At 44.0% G+C, this 23,428-nt stretch overlaps 1 long non-coding RNA gene and 1 pseudogene across 1 annotated transcript in view; one reads left to right on the top strand and one right to left on the bottom strand.

The window, feature by feature from the left end:
* The window catches only part of LOC139081144 (uncharacterized), a 39,475-nt gene extending 16,899 nt beyond the window's left edge, over positions 1-22,576 (bottom strand). Inside the window, exons 1-2 of the long non-coding RNA XR_011536202.1 lie at positions 22,324-22,576; positions 14,242-14,392 (exon numbers count right to left, since the gene is read on the bottom strand). This is a non-coding gene — a long non-coding RNA (uncharacterized lncRNA). The remainder of the gene's footprint in view (positions 1-14,241; positions 14,393-22,323) is intronic.
* On the top strand, positions 10,996-13,020 carry LOC103555196 (small ribosomal subunit protein eS12-like; annotated as a pseudogene).
* Positions 22,577-23,428: the final 852 nt, after the last annotated feature.

Here is a 23,428-nt window from a genome sequence, read left to right as displayed (position 1 = left end):
ATGTATATGTATGTGTTTCCAAACCTATCATTTCTTCATTTCTCCGCAGTGTCAGCAAGGGGTGTCCCTTCTCATCTCCAGTGTCTTGATGTCAAACCCTCCTTTCTTCTGAGTCCTTGCTACATGGCTCATCATGTCTACCTCTTATGTCTTCAACCTTTCCCTCTTTGCTTGCTTCCACCACCCAACCTATATTTATGCTTAAGTCTCAATTTGGGGGAGGTCATCTTCTTCCACTTGCCTTCCAAATGTGGGGTTCCACAGGGTCCTGTCCTAAGCTTCCTCACAATCTCCCTATCGATCTCATGCACTCCTATTATTCAAGTACCTCCAAAACACCAAATATCCCTCAAATAATATCCACAGCTCTCTCCCCTCATTTTCATATGAGCTCCAGGCCCATATTTCCCAACGCTTACTGATGTTAGCTCCACCTAGATATCCCCTAGGCCTTTCAAACCCAGCATGTCCAAATTAAAGACAACTCTCCCACTTCCCACTCTCGACCTGTTTCTTTATCTCTTTTCCCTTTCTTGATTGATAACAACAGCATCCACCCAGACACCCGGGCCCAAAACCTGGGAGTCCACCACTGATAACTCTCTGATTTTCCACATTACACTGAATGCCTACCTGTCCATTCTACTTCCTTAATGTCATTATCTGGTAATTCCACTCTCTCTATATATATTTTAGTAGTCATTCAGTCTTATTATGTCACTTCTACCTGCTGAACAATTCCAGTGGCTTTGTTTTTTATTCACCTCCCAACTGTGCTATTTTAATAGTCACCTAATTGGTCTCCTTGCTTCCTCTAGGCCCCTCCAATCTGTGCCCCATACTGAAGACAGAGCAGATTTCTCCTTCCTGGGGACTAACCTAGCACATTATCTTCCCTCTGCCCATAAGTCAATACTTACAATAGCACAAATGATACGTTGTAATCATCTTTTTACATGTCAGTGAGTCTCCCACCAGACTGAGAGGTGCCCTAGGGCAGGTTCACTCTTTACTCTAACCCATCTTTAATTCAGAGCAAATAAATGTATGTGATTCTATTTGGGTGCATCTAATAGAAGGGCAGCAAAACACACTGTTGCCATATCTACCAGAACGGCCAAAATTTACAAAGGCAGATAATACCAAGTGTTGGAACAACTGGAATTCTCTTCCATTCTTAGGCAGAAATTGGCACAAACACATTGGAAAATTATTTGGCAGTATCGTAGATAGATAGATAGGAGATAGATATATATCTTAGGAACAAGCAAAATTCACTGCTAGATATATTCCCACCATAGATGTGCACACATGCGTACCAAAAAGACATATACAAGAATGTTCATATAGCACTATTCCTAATAGTTCCCAACTGGAAACAACACAAGTGTCTATTAACAATAGAATGAACAGCATTGAGAAGGATAGAACTATTTCTATAAAAAAGAACATGGATAAAAAGAACATGGATAAATCGCACACATGTAACGTTGAATGAAAGAAGCCAGATACAAAAGAATACATACGATAGAATTCCATTCATACGAAGTTAAAAGAAAGGCAAAATTCACCTATGGCATTAGCTGTCATGTTAGTGACTACCCTCGGAGAGGGATAAATGACTGGGAGGGGACTTTAAGGAGGCTTTTAAGATGCTGGTAATGCTCTGTTTCTTGAACTGGGTAATAGCAACATGAGTGTGCTCAGATCGTGAAAATTCATTAGCTGACACATAATTAGTACACTTTTTATGTGTATATTATACTTTATTAAAAAGTTTACTTTAAAAAAGGTATATCTTGAACATTAGCCATCTTTTCAAGTTTTAAGAGTTCCTCTGTTTTGGACAATGTTTAGGTGTTCCATTCATGAGCTGTCTCTTGAGATCTCTCCCCCGTTTCACAGTCACTGCTTTCTTCTCTTGCACAGTCTATTGCTGTTCTCCAAACGGGTCTCTGCCTCTCATCTGTTTCTTTCCCTCTACACTCAGTTCATTCTTTATACTAAAGCCTGCATCTGACCACATCCTACTCCTCTACTCAAAATCATTTTGTGGCTCCTCTTCATGGAACAAAGTCACCAAAATGTAGCACCTTACTGGATCATGGAGGTCTGAGAGAGAGAGAGGAGTCAGTGAGGACACTTTGCAACTGGGTGACTGCAAAGGGTTCCTGGACCCAATTCCAACGTGTGTGTGTGGAGCCTTCCCCACACAACAAGCAGTTCTCAGGTGCCTGCAGTGTGAGAATTCAACTCAACTCGGACGCTATCTACCCAGAGATAGCATCAGAGTCCACAAATAAAGGGCTCACTTCCACAAGACTGGCCTCCACTCAGAGGCCAGCCGCAAGCCCCGGCTCTTACCTGTGCTTCTGACTGACTGGCTACAAACCGGAGGTTCCAACAAACCCCTCCAACTCAGGATGCCAATCGCAAATCCAGGTTGTTGCTTGTGCTTCTGCCCAACTGGCTATAAATCAGAGGTTCCCACGACCCCCTCCTCAGTTTGATTAATTTGCTTGAATGGTTCACAGAACTCAAAAAAATCTGTTTACTCACTAGATTACCGATTTTTTTACAAAGGATATTAAAAGATATGAATCAACGGCCAGGTGAAGAGATATATAAGGTGAGGTCCCAAACAAAGGAGCTTCTGTCCTCTTGAAACTTAGGGCCCTGGCATGGAGGCACATGGAAGTATTCTGGTTCCCTAAGCTGGATGCTCTCTGAAAAATACCAACGAGCTGTCCTTTTGGGGTTTGCTTTTTTTAAGATTTTATTTTTCCTTTTTTTCCCCAAAGCCCCCCAGTACATAGTTGCAGATTTTTAGTTGTGGGTCCTCCTAGTTGTGGCATATGGGATGCCGCCTCAGTGTGGCTTGATGAGCGGTGCCATGTCTGCACCCAGGATCCAAACCAGTGAAACCCTGGGCTGCCGAAGCGGAGCGTGCAAACTTAACCACTTGGCCATGGGGCTAGCCCTGCTTTTGGGTTCTTATGGAGGCTTCTTTATGCAGTCACGTCTCACTAAGTCGTTGGCCATCTGCAATTGATTCAACCTCAAGCTCCCCTTCCCTCTCTGGAAATCAGGGGGTGGGACTGAAAGTTTCAATCCTCTGATCACATAGCTGGTTCTCCTGGCAACCAACTCCCACATTTGGGTGGGGTCCCAAAGTCAATTTCATAAACACGAACAAGAAATTCCAAGGGTTTTGGGACCTATGAGCCGGGAACTGTAAATGAAGACCACATATATATGAGAAATATATTTTGGTCATCTCACTGACCAAATGTATATTTCTTTTTTTTTGCAGAGGAAAATTTGTCCTAAACTAACATCTGTTGCCAATCCTCCTCTTTTTGCTTGAGGAAGATTTGCCCTGAGCTAACATCTGTGCCAATCTTCCTCTATTTTGTATGTGGGTCGCTGCCACAGCATGGCTGACAAAGTCGTGTAGGCCTGTATCCAGGCAGCAAACCCAGGCCACTGAAGTGGAATATGATGAACTTAAACCACTAGGCCACAAGGCTGGCCTGAAATATATATTTCTTATAAATCAGTTACCTAGGGGTGGTGTCCTGAACAAAAATATGAAAGGCAAGAAGATGAGTAAAACCTGGAGGGGAATGATGAGCTCAGATTAGAACATATACTGAGTTTGAAGTCAGTGGCTAATAAAATTGGATGGAGGATCTGGGTCTAAAGATTGAATCAAAGATTCAACATATTGGAAAAAATGGACAAGTAGGGAAGAGTAGCAAATACCTCAGGTCAAACCTGTACAAAGGGAGGCTGATTCTAAAGGACAAGGAATGAATTCTCATCAGATAATTTGACTCTGAAAGACATTATCCCCAGCTATAGTTGGCAACACCTGAAAACTCAAATCAATACAGCAAATATTAGCTATGCTCCATTAACTCAGTGCCCCACTCCTCACCTCTTCCATGTGCATTTAGTACTGGTCAGGACCTGCAGCTGGAGGGGTCACCCAGGAGCTACGGTGACTCCCAGTGCCCTGCAGAACTATCTGTGTGGCCTGCCTAATCCACCACAGACTCCAGGGCTGGGACTTCCTCCCATCAGTCTCTAATAGCCAAGAGTCAGCAGAAGAAACCACAGCCCAATCCCTAATTCTCAGCTCCTCCTCAGGTATTTAGGGCTGATAAAAAGACGCTGTTCCCTCTACTCTATTATGCCAGCAGGGGCAGGGTCCTGAGGCCCCACCCTGGACCTCACCCTCAAAGGCACCACCTTTCAGCACCATCCCCTTTTAGATCAAAGCTCTCATTTTTCAATCTGTCTTAGTAAGCTCGCCGACCCTTTATTCTTAAACCCAAAATAGTTCTTTTTCAGTGTTTATTATATATTGCTAAGTTGGGTTGGGGGAGAAGCAGGTTATAATACACCTATAGTATGTTCCTGTTTTAGTTATAAGAAATATATTTATAATATATAGTATATAAAATATAATATATATTTAGTATATAAGTAATACACATATGTGTGTGTGTGTGTGTGTGTGTGTGTATACACACATGAAAAAAAGTGGAAGGAAATATACCAAATGTTGACAGTGAGTATCTCTTAGAAATGAGATTATGGGTAGTTTTATTTTCTTCTTTGTGTTTTTCTATGTCACATATTTTTAAATGCATATATATTAATTTTTGTAAGAGATAAATCCTTCAATTCCTTTTTTATTCAAAAATTGAAAAGAGTTTCCACTTCCAGTATGGTGGAATAAGCTATTAACAGAACAACCTGCCTGAAGACAGCAACTACAAACTCTGAGGAAAAGAAAAAAAGAAAAAAAGCGGGGAGGGGGGAGAGCGAAAGGGGTGAAAAGGCACATGTGTATCATGACAGATGGCAATTAGACCTTGAGTGGTAAACACGATGTAGGCTACGCAGAAATCAAAATATAATGATGTACACCTGAAATGTATATAATGTTATAAACCACTGTGACATCAATAAAAATTTAAAGAAGAAAGAAAGAAAAAAGAAACCGAGAGATTCTGGAGAGTAAAAAAAAACAGGCAGATTTTGGATGGGATAAGAAACAGGGAAGAAAGGACTGGCATGAGGTGAGTTTCCATTTTTATAGCTTTGCACTGTGTACAGACTATTGTTGCAGCATGACACAAGATAGCTCAAACCCAATGGAAAATCTGTCACCTTTCTGGCCTGAAGAACCAGATGTCAGAACCCTAGATAACTACAGCCACTTGAAAATGTCAGAGGAATCCTGGAAAGGAGAGAAGCTGAACAAGAAAGCCCCATATTCTGTGCATAAACTCAGCCAAGGTCTCTGGCTGACCCCTGAGCCCTTGAACCGTGCATGCCTGGGTCAGACTCAAATCACATTACAGCTAGAGCTAAAAGATTTAAACTGATGATTGAGCTGATGTTCTCCATAGGTGAGACAGAGTGTGCAGTCTGAGGCTAACCAAGTTAGTGGCTTGCTAAAACAAAAAACATCAACATTTTTTGGAGGAATACACTAGAACCTAGAGCCTCCACAACCTAACAATTACAGTGCCCAGTGTACAATCCAAAATTACCCAACATGAGAAAGAAAACAGGAAAACTTGACCCATCCATTCTCAAGAGAAAAGACAATCAGTTAAGTTCAACACAGAGATGACCCAGATTTTGGAATTACCAGATAAGGACTTTAAAGGAGCTATTATAACTATGGTTAATGAGGTAAAGGAAAATATGCTTATAAGGAATGGGGAAAAGAAGGAAATCTCAAGAAAGGAAATAGAAACTATAAATAAAATTAATGAAATTCTAAAAACTGAAAAGTATCTGGAATAAAACCCTGAATGGACTCAAGAGCAGAGTGGAAAAGACAGAGAAAGAGTCAGTGGACGTGAAGATAGATCAATAGAAATTCTCCAACTGAAAAAGACAGACAACAAAGATCAGAAAATAAAATGAGCAGAGCCTGAGGGATCTGTGGGACAATATCAAAAGCCCTAGCATACAGGTAACTGTGCCAGAGGGAAACAAGAGAGAAGAAAAAAAATTTAAATAATGGCCCCAAACTTCCAAAATTTGGTGAACCCCAAACAGAGTAAGTATAAAGAAAACCACACCAACTACATCATAATCAAACGGATGAAAGTCAAGGATAAAAAGTAAATCTTGCATGTAGCCAGAAAGAAACAAAATATTATATATAGGGGAGTAATGATTCAAATGACCATGCTCTTATCAGAACCCACGAAGGCCAGAAGACAGTGGAACACCATCTTTAAAGTGGTGAAAGAAAAACTTTCAACCCAGAATTCTGTAACCAGTGAGAGGATACTTCACAAGTGGAGATGAATCAGAGATGTTTTCAGATAGAAGGAAACTTCGAGAACTCATGGTGAGTAGGCCTGCACTATAAGAAATAAGAAGGTCTTTAGACAGAAGGGAAATAATATCAAAGGGAAACTCAGATATTTAGGAAAGAATGAAGAGCATCAGCAATAGCACCCAAATATAAACTCCGTAGTCAGAAAGTATTTATTTCATCAAATGTCTAGATATAAAATAGTAAAAGTGGCTTAAAGGGCTTGAAAAACGTATTAAAAGAATTTATTGAAAAGACAGAGTTCAGACAGTATCAGTAAAGCCATAAGCAGTTTCCTACTATGGAAGAAATGGTGAGTCTCCCTTCTCCACTATAAATGTGTGTCGGCTTTACCCGGTATGGCTGAAGGAGGTGTCTCTGAGCTGGTCCACAGTGGATCATTTCATTATGTGCTTCAGGGAGGTCTTGCCTCATGATGTACTGGAATGGTGACTTTTCTCTTCAGGGCCTTTTTTTACTAAATATTAAATTTTTCTTTTACATTTGTCCATGGGGTACACATGCACCCCTGGACACCCGTAAATGTCTAGATCGATCTAGGTTTTGAAGTGTGAATTACAGATAGAACTCAAATTAAATGTGTTTTTTAAATTTTACTGAATTCAAATGGAAGAAATAAAAAGTATGATGAGATAATATTTGAAAACAATTACAAAAACACTTGTGGTTAAAATGTTACCTCTGTACAATGTTAATGCAAATTGGTTTAACCTTCTTGAGAAGTACAATGTTATCAAGAACTAAAGAAGTGTTCATTTCATTCTTGGAAATTTCATTCATTCACAAAACCCAGAAGAAGCCCTGCATAGGAAGGTATTTAATTCAGTCTACCTGTGAATAGTGTGGGGCTGAAAACAACCATTCCCAATAAGAGGAGAAAGATTAAGCAAAAGACTGTCCATTAACGGAATAGAACATTAGGAAACTACTGAAATATATTATGTGAAAAATAAATAATAGCATGTAAAATGGTGTGTACTCTGATGCTCAGTAACAAAAGCAAATTACATAGTTATCCTGATTATAACTATGCACATACATATTAATTCATTTGAGAAGTCTTACCGAACACTAACTGTGTACCAGGTGTTGTGCTATGTAGACAAGACACAAAAGTGAGAAGACACAGTCCCCTGCCCCGGGTGAGGTTCAGTCTAAACGGAAGTCATAGAAACAAACTGAAAGGTGTTGTAATTCACAAAAATGCTTTTGGAGGGCAGAAGGAACATTAAAGCTTGCTGAAGATGTAAGAAAAGACTTCACAAAGGGGCTAAAACATACGTGGACAAGAACGAAAGGGAAGGTGAAGAAAAGACATCAGTTGTCTTAGGGTGGAGAGAGTGAGTCACTTATCTTTGCACTTTCAAATTTCTTATAATGTTAAACATTTTTGTTTGGTTGGTTGGTTTTTGGTGAGGAAGATTCACCCTGAGCTAACATCCATTGCCAATCTTCCTCTTTTTTTTTTTCGCTTGAGGAAGATTAGCCCTGAGCTAACATCTGTGCCAATCTTCCTCTATTTTGTATACGGGATGCCTACTACAGCATGGTTGACGAGTGGAGTGGGTCTGTGCCCAGGATCCGAACCCGCGAACCCGGGTCGCGGAAGGAGAGCATGTAGAACTTTAACCACTCAGTGACGGGGCCGGCCCCATAATGTTAAATGTTTTTTAATAAAAAATTAAAAATGTAAAACTGAAACCTTCTATATCTGGCCACTGTGGGAAGCTTTATGTGAAATAAATCACAAATATACTGTAAAAATAAAATTAATTTTAAAGGAAAATTTAAAAGGTTCTCTGGACATCCTCTCCCCTTTTCACTTCACTTAGAGATGGGTCAGGCAGCTCCTCTGAGTGGGCAGCAGCATCTCCCAGCCCCCAGCATGACACCACACTTAAAATAACCAGCCCAGATGGTGGCTGACTTACCCCCTCGCACTGGGATTATTATTGATAGGCTGGAATCTTTTTTATTGTTGTTACCTGATGCTAGGAAGTGGCCATGCCAGCAGAACTCCCTAGATTCCCATGGGGGAGTACCACTTTAGTGGGTTGAATGGTGGCCTCCAAAAAGATACATATCCATATCCTAACCTCCAGAAGCTGTATTGTGACCGTATTTGGAAAAAGGTCTTTGCAGATGTAACCAGGCTAAGTATCTTGAGATGAGAGCGTCCTAGATTTAGGGTGGGCCCTAAATCCAATGACAGGTAGCCTTACAAGAGAAAGACAGAGGGAGATTTGGGACACAGACACACAGGGGAGAAAGCCATGTGAAGATGGAGGCAGAGACTGGAATCACGCAGTCCCAAGACAAGGGACGCCTGAAGCCACCAGAAGCTGGAAGAGGTAAGGAAGGTGTGATGGTTAATTTTATGTGTCAACTTGGCTGGGACACAGGATGTACAGATATTTGGTCAAACATTATTCTGGGTGTTTTGTAAGGTTGTTTTGGCTGAGATTCACATTTAAATCAGTGGACTTTGAGTAAAGCAGAGTGCCCTCCATAATTTAGGTAGGTTTCATCCAATCAGTTCAAAGTCTGAATAAAACAAAAAGAACGACCCGCCTCCCCCAAGCAAGAGCGAATCTCTAGCAGATGGCCTTTAGACTTGATCTGAGATATTAGCTCTTCGCGGTTCTACAGCAGACTGCCTTCAGACTCGCTGGAAGACTGGCTTTCCCAGGTCTCTAGCCTGTTGGCCCACCCTGCAGATTCTGGACTTGCCAGCCTCTATATTCCTTATAATAAATCTCCTTATCTCTCTCGACGTAAATCCTATTGGTTCTGTTTCTCTGGAGAAGAGTGACTAACACAGGATACTCCCCTGGAGGCTTCGGAGGAAGCATGGCCTTGCCAACACTGATTTCAGACTCCTGGCCTCGAGAACTGTGAGAAAATATATTTCCATTGTTTTAAACCATCCAGTTTCTGGTCATTTCTTACGGCAGCCCTAGGAAGCTAAGACAGTTACCATGGCCTCTGATTTTCAAGGATCTGGGCCAGGTGGCCTTTGGAAGAGTTTCAGAAACATAGACTTCCCTGAGTGTTTTTAAGCCCAACATATGAGTCAGGGACATGTGCAGGAGTAAGAAAGCACAGCGTCATGCAAACACCCACACAGACCTGGATTCAAATTCTGCTTCTAGCGCTTCCCATCTGGGCAGACTCAAGAACCTCATTTAACCTCTATGAAGCTATTTCCTCATGTAAGCAATGAGGATACCTCCTATCTTTCTGGGGTCCTACGAAGAACAGAGATAATGTAGGTAAAGTGCCCGGCCCACGGTGATAATGATAAATTGTGTTTCTCCTTGCCCTCCCATAAGAAAGCTCTGTAGACAATACTTCTTCCAATCCCATCGGGCCTGACATCCCTTGACTCCAGCCTGAAGGCCTTAATCCATTTCTCCCAGCATGTGTAGTAGTGAGCACCCAACTCCTTCCTCATGTTTAGCACCCCTTTTCCTCCTGAAAGGCATAGGTCATGCTCCCCTGCTCCAAGAAGTCTTCTGTCAACACCCAGCCCACGGTCCTCTCCCCCTCTTCTGAACTCCTATAACACGTATTCTCCGAACAGTTCCTCTGACTCTTAGTGAGCACTGCCTTACACTGCTTCTCGTCCTCTCTGCGCAGGCAGTTCCCAGCATGCAGTTAAGTGCTGTTTGGGAATTGGAAACATTTCCCAAAGAAACAATGTTATGGATGGTAGACTAGCAAAAAGTGTGCTCAGTGCTCTATTGGGCTTTGAGCTTCTGGAAAGCAGGCCCCGCATACATTCCAAGTATTCTAATTATGATCCATTATGCATAAGGAGAAGCAATATAGACCGTGCCCCTCTGTTCTGGCTGCACCATCTTGCGTAGCTGCCTCCTGGGCTAATATCTATGGTCTCAGCAAGGCTGCCTGTTCCCAGGGCCATGGGGCCCTGACTCGCTGTGCTAGAAGGGCCTTCAGAGACTCGCCAAGGCCAGTCCCCTGCTATCAGGCAGGTCCAGGACCAGACCACCCACACAGGTGGCTAAAGCTGTCAAGAGAGAGGTCACCAGCCCAGCTGGGCTCCTGGCACAGAGCTGAACCAGCCCAGCAGGCAGGAAGTGCTTCCCCAGATGCATCAGGGAGGAGCAGGCCTCCTTGCCCTTGTTGGAGGCCTGGGGGTAGTGGCATCAGGCTGCAGAGGGACTGGAAGAAGAGCAGGCCTGGCTCCCACTGAGGCCAAAGTGAGCCGGGGCATCTTTCCCGGGACACGGCTGCCTTTTCAGCCCGGCCCCAAGCCTCACAATCACTTGCCCTTTCCCTGGAGTGGGGCTCAGAGCTGGCAAATCCCTCCCTCTGCACCTCTGGCCCATGGAGAGATAAAGAGCAACTCGGCACTTTCCCTGGGGCCTGGGGCTGGATAGACAGGATTGAGGTTTAGGTCCGGGTTAGCTCATTTAACTCCTTAATGCCTGCTACCCAATCCTCAAACTAGCATTTTCAGCATCACCTGAAAGCTTATTAGAAATGCAGACTCTCAGCCCCAGCTCCACACCCACTCACTTAAAATCTGCATTTTAATAAGATTCCCAGATGATTCGTATGCACATTAAAGTTTGAGAAGAACTGCTTTAGGGGCTGACCCAATGGCGGTGGGATAGTGGTTAAGCTTTGGCAGTCCGGAGTTCACAGGTTGGGATCTGGGCACGGACCTATGCACCACTCATCAAGCCATGCTTTGGCAGTGTCCCATTTAAAAAATAGAGGAAGATTGCCACAGATGTTAGCTCAGCAACGATCTTCCTCAAGCAAAAAGAGGAAGACTGGCAACAGATGTTAGCTCGGGGTCAATCTTCCTCACCAAAAAAAAAGAAGAAGGAGAACTGCTTTAATTGTTGAAGGCAGAATGGAATGAAACATAAATTTGCAATCTGATGATTTGGGACAGCAATGGTGGATTCTAGCCATGGTCAAAGCATAGAAACTTCAGAGGCATGGCTGGGGCAGATAAAAGCCAAGTTCCCTGCTGCCCAGTCCACCCTTCCAAAACACCCAACAGGTGGAGTTTCCAGCTGGGATACGCAAGGGACTTCTGTCTGTGATGAGTGTCCATAAACCAGGGACTGCCTGCATTTTTATTTGTATCTGTATCTGTATTTGTATTTATCGTCTCAACTAGACTACAAGTTTCAAAATGCTAGGAATCATATTGTATATGTATGAATCTATATATTACGAGAGAAAAACGGTATATACTTAATGAGCACAAGTTCTGAAGTAGGCAGACCTACTTACTGTGCATAAGTTTCCACTAACTTAACTCTGAAGTATGGTGTTTTGGAGCCTTGGTTTCCTCATCTGTGTTACTAGTACTAGTGAAGACAAACCTCTCAGGATTGTTGGAGGATGAAAAGAGTAAACGTCACCGGGCCAGCCCCATGGCGGAGTGGTTAAGTTCGTGCACTCTCCTTTGGCGGCCTAGGGTTTCTCCAGTTCGGATCCTAGGCACAGACATGGCACCGCTCATCAAGCCATGCTGAGGTGGCAACCAGCATGCCACAACTAGAAGGACCCACAACTAAAAATGCACATCTATGTAGCAGGCAGCTTTGGGGAGAAAAAGGAAAAATAAAATCTTAAAAAAAAAAAGAGTAAACATCAAAAGTCTATCTGGTAAATGGTGCCCTCAATGAAACAGTCACGCCTTTCCCTTTGAATCTCCCTACCCCCCAGTGCCTAGCTCCAAGCCAGCACATTTTAAATGCGACATAAAAATACGCTAGGAGGGGCTGGCCCAGTGACGCAGCAGTTAAGTGCCCACGTTCCACTTCGGCGGCCTGGGGTTTGCCGGTTCGGATCCTGGGTGCGGACATGGCACCACTTAGCAAAGCCATGCTGTGGTAGGCGTCCCACATAGAAAGCGGAGGAAGATGGGCACGGATGTGCGCTCAGGGCCAGTCTTCCACAGCAAAAAGAGGAGGACTGGCAGCAGATGTTAGCTCAGGGCTAATCTTCCTCAAAAAAAAAAATAGCTAGGTGATTGATCACCTTCATGGGCCTGAATAAAATGCATTTTAAATAAATAACCCTTACTGTTTTCTTCCGTTTTTCCAAATATCAAAGCAAATCATCCTTGCTATGGAAATTTTTGGAAAACAGGAGAAAGTATAATGAAAGATCTAGTCCTTCCTGCCGCCGCCGCGAAGTCACAGCAAGGTAGAGGCACGATGCTGTCAAGACTTGGCTCCACCTGTAGGGCACCGCCACGGCCGAGGAAGGCATTGTGGCTGGAGGTAGAGTGGAAGCTATTACTGCTTTACAAAAGGCGCTGAAGCCCACCCTCATCCACGATGTAGGCCGTCACAGCACATGGGATTCGCGATGCTGCCAAAGCCTTAGACAAGCACCAAGCTCATCTTTGAATGCTTGTTTCCAACTGTGATGAGCCTGCGTGTGTCAAGTTGGTGGAGGCCCTTTGTACTAAACATCAAATCAACCTAGTTAAGGTCGATGACAACAAGAAACCAGGAGAATGGGTAGGCCTCTGTAAAACTGATAGAGAGGGAAAATCCCGCACTGTGGTTGGTTGCAGCTGTGCGGTAGTGAAGGACCATAGCAAAGAGTCTCAGGCCAAGGGTATCATTGAGGGGTAGTCCAAATGCAAGAAATGAACAAATAAAAACTTGGCTTTTGTTCTTCCAAAAAAAAAAAATCTAAAAGATTTGCTATAATAGCATTACCCAGCAACATGTCATGTTGATGCTAACATTTTGGGCCCTTCCATAAATAAATAAACAAATATAGAGAGAATACGAAGACGAAGACCAAAATATTACCGTTGTTTTACACAAAAGGTTGTTTGGTCTCTGAAGACAATGGGCCAGCTGGGTTTCCTTCCTTGCTGAGGGCTGAGTATGGGAGTTCTGGAAACCCAGGCCTCAAAACCAGCCAAACTAAGCCATTTCCCTAGTTCCATGGCTCTCCTCTGTTACTCAGATCTCCAAATGATGTGTGCTGCACAACCATGCTTTTGAAGACGGTGCAGAATAGAAAGTGGTAAAATGGGAAGACATTTGTATTGGTGACCAGTCGAACAATCTATGTTCCAAACCCGACGACATTTTTAAGTGAAATAACGAGGAGTTGAAATAAGGGGCGAGGAGACAAGCGCCTTTGGAAACTTAACCCTGGCTTTGTCTGCCACAAACCCTCTAAGCCCGGCAGAGTTCGCACTTTAATTGGGAGAGAGAAGGGACTCTAAATTGAGCAGGAGACACATTCTCTCATCGACCTAGGGGAGAGTAGAGAGTTTTTAGGCAATCTCACATTCACTAGGCTGGTCCTACGAGGAGTCGGCATCCTGAATGAGGCAGTGGCTAAGCTTTAAGACACCAGGCCTTCAAATAACTGAGGATTTAGAATCGGAATCCTTGTTAGGCCTTGCTCAGGGGGACAACCTATTCAAATTCAGGCTGGGAATCCAGCAGCCCTCAGCTCACACTCACAAAAGAATTTGGGGATGTGGGCCATTGGTTTCTCCCGCTTTTCTCTGCCCAGGCCTGATCCCCAGGCTTTCATGATCTGGCTAAATGCTGTTTCTCTTCTGTCCTTTATTCAAACCTTGTTCTTGATCCTGAAGGTGCTAGGTTTGTAGTAGGAAGGCATGGTTGCAAACTCTCATTTCTCCCACTTGAAATACATGTAAGGCCTTGGCTGCGACACTGAACCCCTTCAACCCTCAGTTTCCACATCTATAAAGTGAAGATAATGATATTACAACTCCCCTTGGGTTATTGTGAGGATTCCTTGAGATAGCCTCCAAAAAGTATCTGGGCACAGGGAAAGTGTTCAATAAATGAGAGTCAGAGTGGAGGATTCCCTGCCCCGCTTACCTGATAGACTGTCATTTCTTTAATCCAAAATTCACTTCTCTTTCATCTCTTCGCCAAATCCTGATGCTGATTTCATGTCTGGAGTCCAGCCTCTTTTGCTTTCAATTGGTCCAAACCGCTGCTTCTAAGTACATCTTTCTCACACCTGCGGCTGGACCACATCAAGGGGCTTGGTTCCACCATGTAGCCCCTCCCAAACTCATTCCCTATTCCTCCTGCCCTTTCCTGTCCATGGAGAACTTTCATTCACTTCTTCCACTGCCGTTTCTCCTTTAACATCGTTAGTGGGACAACCTCCCAGTTTTTATTCACTAAGCCATCTTTCTTCATTCAAATCCCCCTCACTTCAAAAGGCTTGCTTAAAAAAACAAAACCAGAAAAAACTAGTAATCAAACTCAAGGGGGGAAAAGGGTTCCTCTCACTGTAAATGAAAGCACAGTTAACCTGAAAAAAACAACCAGCATTTTTAAAAAGATGATAGCCTGTGCTGGAAAGGGCGTGATGAAAGGACACTCACACCCACTCTACGTAAGAGTGTAGATTGGTTCAACCCTTTGGAAAGCATTTGGGCAGGATTCACGGGGCCATAAACATACTCATTAACCCCATATTCCAATTTCTAGATGACTTTGGGGAAACAGTAAGAAATTTGAGTGAAAATGCATTACGCTAATATATATTCATTGTAATGTTAGTTACAATAGAGAAACTTTGGAAATCTTCTAAAGAGGCCAACAACAGAAAAACTGTAAAAGAAGTGATACTGAATCTTCTAGGGGTAGTCTGCAGTTACTAAAATAGTAATAACTATTAAGTATCTACCTAGAAAAGTTAATAGCATGAAAAGCAAGGTACAAACAAGCATGTGCGTGTGTGTAAACAAATACATAAAAGCATTGGGGGAAAAAACTTTTTAAAAAACCCAGCAAAATACTGCCAGTGTGTGCGTTTAAGAGTTGTAATTATGAATAGGGAGGGGTTTTTCTTTTTCTCTACTTTTCAAAGGTTCTGTAATGTGGTTATATGACTGTTATAAATATATATAAATTATATATGTTACTTTTATAAACATACATCTGAAGCTTCCCTGGAATTAAGGAGTTCAGAACAAGGAGCTCCCTTCCCCGAGAAGGACCACCTCGCAGCAGCCCGCCATCCACGCCTTTTAGTCAAACCACCAAGAAACCAAGCCCCCAGGGGACCCTATTTTTGGACCCACTAATCCCAAAGCCAGAGCCTGGAAGATGGGCCGGGTCTGCGCTCTTCCTACGTGGGAAACACTTGCTAAATCTTGGGCTTGCAGCGAAACACCTGGAGGAGCGGAAATGGGAGGCTCAGAGGAGTTCTGCCCTGGGGCAGTCCCTTTTGCCCTAAATTTCCCTCCGCCACTGCCGGGGGGAAGGGAAGTTGAAGTAGAATCAGGGAAGAAAAACTGTGGCTACACACTTTAAGAGACGGTGAATTGGGGCAAATACTTCCCAGGAAGAAAGTTTTAGTGGCAATTTGGAAAACTGAAAGAAGCAATTCAGGTGTGTGTGCTCCTGCAGTGATTGGGAATTAGGGCTTTTTCTAAGCCATGGACTGGATTTTGATGACAAAGGAACTGGATTGGGGCCAGAGTGTTGTAGAGCTGGAAGAGACTTAAAAAGGAAGCCGGAAAGGAACTCAAGTTTCCTGAGTACTGCCTACTATGTGCCAGACACTTTAAAAACACTATCCCTTTAATCCTCAGGATAGCTCAGTCAGGAAGGCATTATTGTCCTTGATTTTACAGGGGAGGGAACTGAGGCTCAGAAAAATAACTGTCCAAGGTTACACACTGGCCAGTGGCAGAGCCAGGAGGCAGACCTCCAGCTGTCGGGCTCCAGAGCCCTGCCCTTTCCTCTAGGTTTAGGCCAACCCCTTTCTTTTGAAGATGAGGAAACTGAAAGCCAGCGAGGGGAAGTGTTTATACCTTGTTGCAGGGCTCATCTGAAAGACGGCAGGCCTTAAAGTCTAGTCCTGTGATCCCCAGCCCAGTGCTCTTTCCACTACCCCCTCAGGGCCAGCCACCCACCCTTGCCAGGTGGCCTCTGCCCAACTTGCTGCTTCTATCAAGTTCACCTTTCTGGGGCAACTCGCGGTTAATTGAGAAGCACAGGTTGATGTCTCTGTAGGTTCATTGCAATTTGGGACTCGTTATTAACTTCACTATTATTTTTATTTCGTTTGATTGTTCACTTCTGTATTTCCTCCCAAGCTGGGAGTATTTGTGGAAAAACATTATCTGTGAAGTAAAGAACATGTAACTGAATACATAAAAGCTGTTTGCCCTGGGGCTTTATGTTTGAAACTGAAGTCGGCACAACCATTGAGTGTATTATCTGGATGATATCTAATACCACCACTTTAGAGTGTGAGAATGAACCCTTTTCTTAAAAGAAAAAAAATCAGAAAAGAATATTGACCTTCCTAATGTTTCCCAGCACAAAGAAATCCATCTACTGTAGATTCCAAGACAGACCAGACCAATATGTTGACATGCTGGGCTCAGATTTCATTCCTGAAAATCTGGAACCTTATGCTGTATAAATAACATGATCTTTCCCTTCGTTCAAATCAAGGGGGAAAACAATTGCTGGCAGATCTCAGAGTTTGCCCTCCCCCAGCTGTCCCCACAAGTCCTAACTTGCTACCCACAAGTCATGACTCGCATGTTTTCATTTGAAGAGTTTTGAAATGTTCTGGAAATCATAGGGGGAAAGAGAACCAAATCCTCCTGAGAAATAGAGTAAGGGGAAAATTCTTTTTAAAAGAAAAAAAGAACATAAAAGGAAATGTCTTGCATATATAAGTGTATACTGAAATAGTTAATGAGACTTGATAGTAAATTTTCTAGCATAGCCTTGTCAGACATAGATCTGTCTTTACTTTTCAGAAGAACAAACTTGTGTACAGAGAGCGGATATGCCCAAAGCCATAAAAGGAACTTGCTAGCTAGGACTTCTGATCATGTTCTCTCTTCTCTGGGTCAATCAGAAGACCTAAATATCATATTTTAGTCTTGGTAGAACAAATTTCCACCTAAACTCATATTATTTCCTTGTTGAAGCATTTGTATTACTGAAGTTATTATTAGAAGTCGTTATATTTCTAAACATGTTTAGATGTCTTAGAGTACTGTTATATTCACTACTGTTTATATTACAGTCAAACCCTCTGATATGTTTCCAAATTATTCAGAAAGCAGGAGAGTTGTGGGCAGTGGCCATGCCTTATTCTTCTTTATATTTCCCAGATTGCTTAGCACTGTGCCTTGTACCTTGTATCATTCATATAAACCAGTTAAATGAATGGAAATTAGCCTATTGGCTAATTCCTAGGCTGTTACCTGCCATAAAGTCTCAGAGACAATGGAATATACCATAGAGACAGATACAACTTGGTTGGAAGCTGAGTGACCTTGAGTGAGTGATTCAAGAAATCCAAAGTGTCTTGGGAGTAGAAATAGGGCCTCTGACACTCCACTGACTTTTTCCATCCAGACCTATTTCCCTCTAGTCTATCCCCACCAGTATGCCTTCCAGTGTGTTTCCATTGTCATCAAGATCAAGTCCAAACTCCTCATAGGGTCCTCTGTAGCCTGGCATGCCAAGCCAATGACCCAGGTGTCCCCTACTCCACTTGAGCCAAGGCAAACTGTTTTCAGTCTTTGCTCCTCCCACCCAAGGCCAGATTGATAGATGCCTCCATGCTTCTCCCCTGAACACCTAACTCTCACCCCTTCTTGGCTAGTGAACTTCTACTCACCCTTTATTTAGTTCTCATGTCATCTCCAGGAATCTTCCCTTATTTCTACATTCAGAACGCAGCATTCCCTTTTCTATGCTCCCACAGCATCTTGTACATGTCTGTACATAGCACCTACCACACTGGGTTGAAATACGTTGCTTAGATGTCTGTATGCCCTGCTAAAGTGTCATCTCCTTGAGTGCAGGCACTGTCTCTTGCTCATTTTTCAGTCCACAGTGCCTAGCAAAGGGCCTGGCCAAAGTAGCCTGGCCCTTTAAACTGGTTACACTGCCCTGAGGAGTTTTAATGGGTGAGGCCACAGCAAGAATCCAGCAAAGGTGTTCTCTCTTAGTAAGGTAGGGGTCAGAAGGAAAGACCAGGATCTCTGGGGGCTCCCAATCTCCTTATAAAGAGGATTTTTTTAATCTCATGGAAACGTTAGGATAATAGTCAAATGCCATTGTTGCTTGGGCTTCTCCCCACTTCCCACCCCTCCACTCCACCTCCACTCTGCCCTACACCCCCACTCCCCACTATAAGGCCTAGTTTTCTGTGAGCAAGGTGTGGGGACAACAACTAACTTTGGGATCCTATCAGGCATTTCAAGATTTACCAGGAGATCTCACCCATCCTGCAAAATAGCAGCCTCTCAAAGGGCTGGTTGTCTTATAGAATGATGGGGAAAGCTGGAGTCCAGAAGGATGAGCCGAGATCAGTTACTACCTTAAAAGCAATAAGATCATGCCTTGAAGAATTACGATTTTATTGCTTTCAATCATGCAATAATAGTAACAACTAATAAAGTGTTACCCAAAGAGGTCGGGTTTACCTCTTTGAATAAATACAAGAAAATAAAGTAGAACAATCACATTACCATGAGCAAAGGATTCCAAGTAGGTGCTTTAAAGACATTTGATCTCTTTAGTAGGGCTGGTGTACCGTTAGCAAACCTCTGATATGACTTTGACTTTCAAACCTATTTTCATAGATGTTTCAAAGCAGCACTATTCAGTAGAACTTTCTGAGATGATGGAAAAATTCTATATCTGTGCTGTCCAATATGGTAGCCATTAGCACACGTGGCTGCTAAGCACTTGAAATGTGCCTAGTGCAATTGACGAACTCAATTCTTAATTTGTCTTAGATTCAATTAATTGACATTTAAATAGCTACATGTGGGTAGTGGTTAGCACATTGGATGGTACAATTCCAAAGTAAACCTCAGCCCAGTCAAGGGCCCAGTCACCTTGCCACCTATTGATCATGGCCCCTGGCAAACTTTCTTTTAGCAAAGGAATTTTTAGAAAAATCAGTATAACCACCTTCTTGAAAAGTTGGACAAGGAAAAGAGGAAAAATTCATTATCCCTAATCTCACGACTGCTACAACCACTGATACATTTTGGTGCATTTTTTTTCTCACTCTGTCCAGCTTGTTCATAAGGTTCTTGGGCCTTTTGCCAGTCAGAAGGTCTTTACAGGGCAACAGTAAACTCGTGGCTCTTCAGTGGGCCCCAAGGAGCCCCAGGGGCAGCCATAGCTGGTTATCTATGGCCTCACAGGAGTGCTTCAGGAGGGGTGAACAGTGGAGATGAGGCTGCTCACCACGGCAGCAGCAACCACCCTGGCATCCTAGTTTTGACTCACCAGGGAGAAGGGTCCTCTGTGTTTTCCAGTCTCATGTCCTATCCTATCTTTCGTCTTCTAGAAACTCTCCTCAGGAGGTACGTTTTGGAATATTGGAGCTGAAAAGGTCCTTAGCAATGAGCTAGTCCAACCTGCTTAGAGTATAGATGAAGAAAGACACTGGGCCAGAGACTGGAAGAGATTGGACGCCTAACTCTATTTTTTTTTTTTTTTGAGGAAGATTAGCTCTGAGCTAACATCTGCTGCCAATCCTCCTCTTTTTGCTGAGGAAGACTGGCCCTGAGCTCACATCCATGCCCATCTTCCTCTACTTTCTATGTAGGATGCCTGCCGTAGCATGGCTTGCCAAGTGGTGCCATGTCCGCACCTGGGATCTGAACCATTGAACCCCGGGGCACCGAAGCGGAACGTGCACACTTAACCGCTGAGCCACTGGGCCGGCCCCTTGGATGCCTAACTCTTGACTCCCAGTCCAGTGCTCCTTCCCCTCAATCACTGATCCTTTCAGCAGCCTCCCAGGTCCAGTGACCAGGACTCACTCCTCCTCCTGGTACTGCCATATCACAGCTGCTCAAGAGAGGCAGGAGAGGAACAGAATGTGATACGCTTACCCTCTCCCAGTTCTTCTCTGTTTCATTTGCTCAACAAAGTAAAAGCAAATGCCCATGACTCTACCTGGCCTATGTCCTTCACGAAGCCCCAGCTGGATAGCAAGGCCACCATTGTGAAAGACCCTGGTTGCTTGTTCTCACCATTCCCTTCTTTCTGGGCCTTCTCAGAAAGGCCTGGTTGAAACTTGAGCCCAGTTCTTTCCCACACAGGGAAGAAAGATTCCCACAACAGAGGCAAACTTTTTAAAGGCTCCCATGGCATGCCAGAGGGAGGGCCGCATTCCTCTAGAAGGCCCATCCTGACCCCAGGTAGGGTAATTTGCCGACACTTTCCTGCCCCTTGGGGGTATCCCGCGGGCTAGGGCACACCTGCATGACTCTCCTCTCTGTGCCTTCTTAATTTCCCTAAGAGCCCTGGCCATCACGTGGTCTCCAGTAACTTGGAAGTTGGGACCGTATTGCTACCTTCCAAATCCTCCAGCCCCATTTGCTCCCAGTAAATTTAAACAACCGCATGAGTGGGTCTAAACTCCTCTTTGTGCTATAATTAGGCTGGAACAAGGCTCACCCCAGGACAGAAATACTGTATGGGCCAGGTTGTAGACTGCTGCTGGTCCCCACAGTAGGGAAGTAGCGACCTTTTGAATAGGAGGATTAACACATTAGCACATAGATTCCTGCTTCCGGGGAGGGTTGAATTCTAGGATAAGAGCTCCAGCTTGTAGGACGGGGGAGGGGAGAGGGAGCCATGCACACTAAAGACTGTGTGTTCCTGGGGTACCTGGGGGGTCAACACAGGAAGAGGCCGACAGGCACCAATCAGAGGAGCAGCGCAGCTCCGTGTTGTGCATGCAAACTGCAGAAACCCAGGAAGGAAAAGCATCTTCTGTCTCCTCCCTCTCCTGTCAGGTAGTGTTGGGGCAGCTGGCATGCTGCAGCAAAGCCCAGAGTGTGTAAGCGCTGAAGTGAGACACACAGGAATACCCGGAGAGCCAGCTGTGTGACCTTGGGCAGGTGACTGCCCCTCTCAGGGCCTCTGTTTCTTCATCTGTACAATAGTAACATCTATCTCAGGAGGTTGCTAGGAGGACTAAATGAGGTAACATAAGAAAGCAGCTAGAAACAAACAAGTAACACCTAGCAGGCCCTCAACAAATGGTGATGCCTCACTCGCAAACATCTTCTCTGCTGCTCACATTGGTAAGAATTTCCTCACAGATTCTCCTTCGTGACTCTGTTTCCAGCTATGCCACGAGACAGTTGTCCCATTACTGTCTCCTCTCCTAGCCCATAAGTATATGGGGCAGAGGAGAAGTGGTTGTGGTCACCTTCCCAGCTTTCCTTCAAAGGCTCAGCCCTGGGACGCGTTTGGCCCAAGTTGGTGATCAGCTCAGCACTGCAACTCTCACAGGAACTCCTGGAAAGGAAGCTCTTGATGTCCTCAAGGGCACTGGGGAGGTGGTGGTGGCTGGGAGGGACCCACAGGGTCTTTGTACCCACTCATGGAAGTGCATGAAAGCAGGCCCTGAGCCAGCACAATAGGAAGTAAACAATCAAGGGGCCTAGGTGAAAGCTTTATTTAAAAGCCAGCCAGAGAAGTTGGGACATTACCAGATTTAGAGTCTTCCCTCTTAAAAAAAAAAAAAGGGAAAGGCTCTTTAAAAAAGACACTTTACATGGATGGACCTTGAGGGCATTATGTTAAGTGAAATAAGCCAGACAGAGAAAGAGGAACTCTGTATGACTCCACTCATAGGTGGAAATTAACATATAGACAAAGAGAACTGATCGGTGGTTACCAGGGGAAAGGGGGGGTGGGGGGAGGGCACAAAGGGTGAAGTGGTGCACCTACAACATGACTGACAACAATGTACAACTGAAATTTCACAACGTTGTAAACTATCATAATCGTAATAAAAAAAAAGACACTTTAAAAACCAAAAAGAACCTTACAACGATGAAGTCTTTCTCAAATCTAACAAAAACAGCAAAGAAACTCAGGAAAATATCTGGGTTATTGAGTTACTAAAATAATGAAAAGCTTTTCCTTTACCTCTACGGCAAGCTTTGAAGGTGGCAGAAGATGTTTCAGCCTCCAAACTTCCTGGACAGCTACAGGTCTGCGGCTTAGATATGAGGCAGGGCGCAGAGCAACGCGAGGGGGCTGTGGCGAAGCCTCACTTCCCCCCAGTGCATTTGCCTTAAGCAGACAGCACGGGAGCTCAGTTCAGCTTCATGGCTTCTGCTTTCTCTGTTTAGCTCAAGACTGTCAGATGACGTGAGAGGACAAGTCACTGAACATCTGTAGGTTTCAATTTACTCATCTGTGAACTGAGGGTAGACAATACGTAATCTGCCTGCACCCCAATGGGACAGCGGCATCTGAGTTTTCAGTTGATATCTTAACATTCACTGAGCACATATGTTCCAGGAGTGTGCTGAGTCTTTGCCCCTTTAAGTCCAGGTGCTTGCAAATGCTTTGTAAATTATAAATGGATACTACCTCAAATGTAAAGTATTATTATTGAAAGTAACACTCAAAAGTCTTGAAGGCTTCTTTTAAAATGAATATTCACTTAAGGGCTGAATACACTTAAAACTTAGGTGAAACTCCAGTTTCAGCTATAACTCTTCCTCTCAAAGGCACATCTCCAGGTTGAGTCTATCAGGCCTGAATGACTAAATTCTGCTTTGTGAAGAGCCACTCTTTCAGGGAATGAGATTTGTGTAGGGTCAAAAGTCAAGAATGCTAATTTCATGTCGTTTACTCTTAGAGTACCTTTAGGGGACTGGCAAGCTAGTGAAAAATGGTTTGGAGTTTGTGAACGTCTTGTATGTACTTGCCAAGATTGCTTGGTGGCAGCTCTTCCTTGGGGCAGAAGAATAGATTTGCCTCAGAGAGTGGTTGAACAGGTGCGATGCTACAGCTGTGCCTGGCCTGGCTGGCCCGGCCCCAGAGGGTCTGCCTAGCACCCAGAAAGCCTGACAACAGAAGGAAGGTCGAACACCTGGAGTGCCCAACTCCCTAAGGGTCAAAGCAAAAGCTTCTTCACTCAGCCCAGGAAGTGCTTGGTCTGGAGTCATGCCCTCTCCAGGAGACAGGCTTAGGGGACCCTACTTCAATTTCTCGAGGAAGAAATACTCATTTCAGATGGGAC

The sequence above is a fragment of the Equus przewalskii genome, chromosome X (genome assembly GCF_037783145.1).
Source record: "Equus przewalskii isolate Varuska chromosome X, EquPr2, whole genome shotgun sequence".
Taxonomy (NCBI): domain Eukaryota; kingdom Metazoa; phylum Chordata; class Mammalia; order Perissodactyla; family Equidae; genus Equus; species Equus przewalskii.
Note: the sequence above shows the minus strand (reverse complement) of the source record. Positions and strands in the feature narration are given on the sequence as shown.